At 42.7% G+C, this 5,878-nt stretch overlaps 1 long non-coding RNA gene across 1 annotated transcript; it reads right to left on the bottom strand.

Annotated features, from left to right (window-relative positions):
• Positions 1–1,507: 1,507 nt before the first annotated feature.
• Positions 1,508–4,439, bottom strand: LOC122210035. Its single transcript, XR_006197879.1, has 3 exons — positions 4,359–4,439; positions 2,690–2,840; positions 1,508–2,089 (listed from the first exon to the last, which is right to left on the bottom strand). It is a non-coding gene; the product is annotated as an uncharacterized LOC122210035 (long non-coding RNA).
• Between the last annotated feature and the right edge of the window lie 1,439 nt (positions 4,440–5,878).

Here is a 5,878-nt window from a genome sequence, read left to right on the forward strand (position 1 = left end):
TATTCAGATCAAATCTGTTTTATGATATTTAGTTTTTGATTTATTGCTAGTTTTTGATTTAGTTTTGATTTGTTGTTGCAATGCATAGCCTCTATCCACACCATCTAGGTAGGTTACAGACATATGGGAAATCAGAACAATTCATGAAAAATCATTTTTCAATTTGGAGGAGAAGATGAAGGAGATTTGCTTTAAAAACTATCTGCTCTATTATCGGCACTATTCTTCTTAGGAAGCAAGAATGTTCCAAGTATCTCATGTCTTGAGAATCTTTCCAATTCATCATTAAACTAGGACCAAGAAAGGTCAAAATGATGGAAATGAAGGCTAGAATGCTTCAGACTGATGGGGGCTCAGTTCAGCGCCAAGAGCCTGGAGCACAGTGACAGGGCATAAAAGAGGCAAAATAAGCCACCAAAATGTTGATAGCTTCAATCCAACAGCTTTTCTAGTTTGGGTTTTTTTGTTTTTTGTTTTTTTGTCTTATTGTTTGTTTGTTTTTTTGGATATCAAACAGCTAAAGCCTTCTGCCATAAATAATTTTGAAGTTTGATTCTTAATGTGAAGCATTTACTGAGTCCAAGCCACCCACCAGGCACTGTGCTAGAGTGCTCATTTTAACCCCACAGCCAGCCAGTGAAGAAGGTACTTCCATTACTCTCATTGCACAAATGTGATGAAACTTGGAAATGCTAAGCAATTTGCAAAGGGCATGCAGAGAGACAAGCGTGGATGCAAGCATGTGTGGTGTGTGTGTATGTGTGTGTGTGTGTGTGTGTGTGTGTGTGTGTGTGTGTGTGTTTAGGGGAGAAGTGGGGTCTCACTTTCAGTAAAATGCTAAATCATAAACATGGCCCCCAATACTCTCCCTCTCCCTACTCTTCTCTACTCTTGTTACCTCCACCACACTTGCCTAGGTGATCCCTCGTCTGTCTTCCTTGACATAATGGAGAGTTTAATACCAATGGTATTGCCATAATTAGCTCTTCCTGGGATACAGTAAATTGCATTTGCACCAAATGGGCTTTCGCTTCTCCAGACGTCTCTCTGAACAGCAAAGGAGGCTTGGCAACAATGAAGGGATGGTACACCCTACACCCTTTGCTCTACTATTTATGTTATCACCATGTGGCAGACTCAGGCACCCTTTGCACCTGCAGATTTTTCCACTCCATACAAGGCAACTAAGTAGGACTGAAAGGCATATTCACATTTAGCCTTACTGTGACATACAAACTTAGGCAGACAAGCATTTCCTAAGACCAAGTTTAATTTCCCAAATATCCAGCACATTCCTTTCATACATGCAAAAGGCCCTAGAAGGGATGGAAGTTTATTCTGATTTGAGGAGATTGTGCAGAGATTAAAAAAACAAACCCTCCCCTCATTCCTCAAGCATCTTAAACTCTTTGGCCCAGTCAGATCCCAAGTCACATGCAGAGGGTAGCCCCACATGCTTCAGGTGATCCCAAGGCAAAGGGGAGAAAAAAAAAAGGCTGAAGGGTGATGGGTATGAAATTTAGTTTGTCTAAGACCACTCTAAATGACACATACAAAAATATAAGTTGGAGTGAAGGCAGTTTGCATTTTCGAACCATAAGGATAACCTTAGATTTTGTGAACACGTTAATCCCCTAGACAGAAACAGGAAAGGAAGAAACAGCAAGAGCAATGATTCCACATTGAGGAGGTCCAGGGAATATGAGGCATGCCAGGAGACTTCCAGGTGGAGTGTGGGGTCATCCTACTTGGGTTATTTCCAGGAACACACTGGAAAAGTCCTAAGGTCCTCACCTCTAAATACGTTTGGCTTCTAAACTTACTATAAGGAGTTGAGAGGCAGAAAATAGAGAAGCCCATAGACACTTGGGTTAAGGTTATGCATTTGGAAAATAAGAAAAACAAGCAGACGTATCATACAACACACAAAACAGACACAGTGCCAGGAGAGAGCACTGAACAGAAAAATGAGAGTTTCCCAGAAGAGTTTTACTGAAAACGGCCACGGTGTTTACTGTATCCTTCTTGGCCCTTTTAGAGTCTGTGTTGTTCTCACTCACAGGAGCAACTTCTGGATCTGCAAAAGGCCCTAGAAGGGATGGAGGTTTATTCTGATTTGAGGAGATTGTGCAGAGATTAAAAAAACAAACCCTCCCCTCATTCCTCAAGCATCTTAAACTCTTTGGCCCAGTCAGATCCCAAGTCACATACAGAGGGTAGCCCCACATGCTTCAGGTGATCCCAAGGCAAAGGGGAGAACCACCCCTAAACCTTGATGAAGACCCATAAACGCCCTGGCTCAGGTGTTTTCATAACTCATCAAACAACTACGGATGGCTGGTGGCTCACCTGGACAGATACACATTAGGCTGAGCCTCATGCCTCCCATAGCCCAGCACATGGACTGTGTATAGCACACATCTGCTGAAGCCCTATGTCTGCTTTTGTGTCTACAGCCCCATTCCATCTCCACAAGAGACACCTGTACCAACACAGCGTGTGGGAAATGACACAAAGATGATATGTTGATCAAGAGAAACTCAAGGAATGTGGTTATGGCGGCAAACGCTTTTCCCTCGCATTGCAATGGTTTGTGGTACCACCTCTGCACCTTGTCCAAGACTCAACAACAACAACAATTAGATGAAGGTGCTTTGCAAGTCAAATCATACTGCTCAGATCATCTTACCACGCGGTGTAGGTAGAGAGGTCCGGGGTGGTCCCCAGGGCCACCAAGGTTCAGGAGGTGGACATGCCCTATAGCCCATGGGGGGACCTCTAGGGTAGGGTGTGCAGAATCTTCCAGTTAACAGAGGAGGTCCCCATGGATCCACGCTGCCCTGCAGAACAGAAGTGTCAGCTATGTGCATATAGCAGACAAGACAACCAATACCAAAAGCAGCTGAAACCCACAGAAGAATATGTCAGCACCTGCCAACTTCTCAGCCACCAGGATCCAAGGGAGTAGCATCAGTACCTGAAAACCCCATCTCTCCCACTGGGTACCACCTACAGCTTAGGCAAATAAATGCTGGAGGTTAAAGTACGGTCACCACATGTCCCTGCCCATGGCTTAGAATGTAGAACAAAATGATCTCATTTTAGAGGAATCAAAGAAGTAATTCCAATCTAATGAGGTAGCATATTCCAGACAGTCAGACATCTATGTCCAGGATCACCCTGCATCCCTCCACTACAGTGACTATAGAAGCTCTGGTTTTGGCATATTCCAAACACAAAAAAAAATTGAGTGCAAATAAACACCTGATTCTCTGCACCCGAAATCACAGCTACTACTGGGGAAAAGTTCTGCCTGCCAGCCCCTCACTTTGCCTGCTCTGCTTCCCTCCCTGAGAAAGACCTCTTCCCCCTCTTTAGAAGTGCTTTCAAAGGACCAAGAGGCCACTGGGGAGTTGGAGATGCCTGGAGTCTTGCAGGAAACTGAGAAAGTGTTTGCTGTGAGGAACATATTACTTATCAATGACTACTAAACCCACATGTATTTATCTGAATTCATAAGGAATTTTGATATTGAACACACTACAAGACACAGAGTAATACATCCTATGGAAAAAAAAGAGGCAGAAATTCATGTAACAGAATTAATGAAAATGTATTTTGATATTGGTATAAATTCCTAGGGATGTGTCAGCTCTAACACTGACTGGAGACACAACAGAACCTGTTCATATGAACTTGTGTTCAGAATATATTTACCTAAGATACAGCTTAAAAGGATTCCATTGAGGAGGGCACCTTTTGGGATGAGCACTGGGTGTTGTATGGAAACCAATTTGACAATAAATTTCATATATTGAAAAAAAAAAAAAAGGATTCCAAACAGCTCATTTACCAACAAAGATGTGAAGGTGGTGAGTTATGACAATGACTTTGTCTAAGACCATTCTGAACTGTACAAGACACACAATATGAAAATGGAGAGACGTCTTTTCGAATTCCCAGTTAACAAACAGTCTTAACATGCTAATCACATAACCAGAAAGAGGAAAATAACAACAACACTGATCCCACAGAGAGGCAGTATAGTAGGAGTCAACAAGCTTAGATACTTTAGTATGGACTGCAGTGTATCTTCCTGGTGTTATCTCCAGAACACATGGGAAAAGCCATAAGGCCCTCAATCTCTAAGTTCCTTTGGCTACTAAACGTACCAGAAAATGATGACAGGCTGAAAAGAGAGAAACCCATAGACTCTTGGGTTAAGTTTGTGCCTTTGGAAAATAGAAACAGGCAGACATATCACACAACACACAAAACAGGGAAAAGGCCACAGCATGCTGTACTGCAAATGAGGGTTTCCCGACAGACTTACAACTGAAAATGGCCCCAGCATTTACCTTGTCCTTTTCAGCATTTTTGGTAAAGTGCTTGTTGTGACTTACGGGAGCGACACCAGCTTCTGGATCGGCTAAAGGCTCTGGAAGGAGTGGAGGTTTTTTTTAAATTTCGGTAGACACTGCAGAATTCAAACAAACACCACATTTTGTGACATCTTAAACTTTTCTCCACACTCAGGACCATAAGGAAAGGCAGAGAATATCCCACAAGCCTCAGGTGACCCCAACGATAAGGGGGAGATCCACCCCATCATTTTAATCAAGAAATCATAGGGCCCTGGTTCATGTCCTTCATAACTAGTGAAATAATTATCGACAGGTCAGCTCAAATACAAATCTGGAAATCGTCACCAAAACAACCATTTCTCAATATACATTAGGGGCAATAACTTACCATCTCATTACAGATAAAAATTAAAATGAGAGTGTCAATTGGTAGATAACATCAATAAATCCCCAACAAAAGAGCATGAGTGTGTTTCTTCTGGCTCCAGGTGAATTGTTCAATCTTTCAGCTTATATATAGGCTGCCTTCCATATGTGAGTAGGTATCACATAACTAATTTCAAATAAAAATGTACTTAGACTAATATTATAGTCAAGAGAAAAGATCTGGCCCTGTCCCTTGAGGACGTTTCCACAGGACCCTGGTTCAGGTGTTTTCATAACTGATCAAGCAACAGATCTCAACTAGCTAGAAATAAAGTTAGGGGTATGTCTCATCCTTCAGTGAGCCCAACACATGGTCTCTATACAAGCTACATCATAAGAAGTGGTATGTATGTCAGCTAAACAAGGCCTGTTTCTTCTGTATAAGAGACATGTGCTTCCCAGCTCACTATGTGGAAATGACAGCCCATTTCATGCATGTCCTGAGAAACTTAGAGAATGTTACAATGTCCTCAGTCCAGCTGACCTGAAAGACCTGTGGTGCCATCACTGCATCTTCTACAAAATACTCAACAAGAAAAAAGATGAAAAATGTTTTATAAGTCAACTTCTACTATTCATATCATCTTACCAAATGGTGGAGGTGGAGGTGGAGGGTAAGGTCCCAGAGGCCACCAGGGTGCAGAAGGGGTGGGTGGCCGATAGCCTATGAATGGAGATAAAGGGCAGTCCATGGGGTACAGAATGGAGGGCACCTCTGGGAAATGAAATTTTCTTGAAGCCACATTGACCTGCTGGACAGGAATTAAACTTTTGAGATATGTTAGTGTAAAAGGTGAAAAATCCAACACTGACACCAACATAGCTGAACCCCAATGAAGCAGAAACAGTGCCTATCTCCTTCCCTTCCTCCTGGTTTCAATAAGGCAGCATTAGTGCCACAAAACCCCACCCTTCCCACTGTGTCCCTCCTAGAGCTTCTAGGAGTTTGAGGAGCCAAGACAGTAAATTTCTGGCAGCATGCATGGTACTGGCTGTGCCTCCAAATGTAGGAAGGAAGTGGCCGGCCGTAGAGGATCAGAGAGATAATTCTGGACTACTAAAGCAAGTTTGTTCTACACACACAGGCA

Source organism: Panthera leo, chromosome E3 (genome assembly GCF_018350215.1).
Source record: "Panthera leo isolate Ple1 chromosome E3, P.leo_Ple1_pat1.1, whole genome shotgun sequence".
Taxonomy (NCBI): domain Eukaryota; kingdom Metazoa; phylum Chordata; class Mammalia; order Carnivora; family Felidae; genus Panthera; species Panthera leo.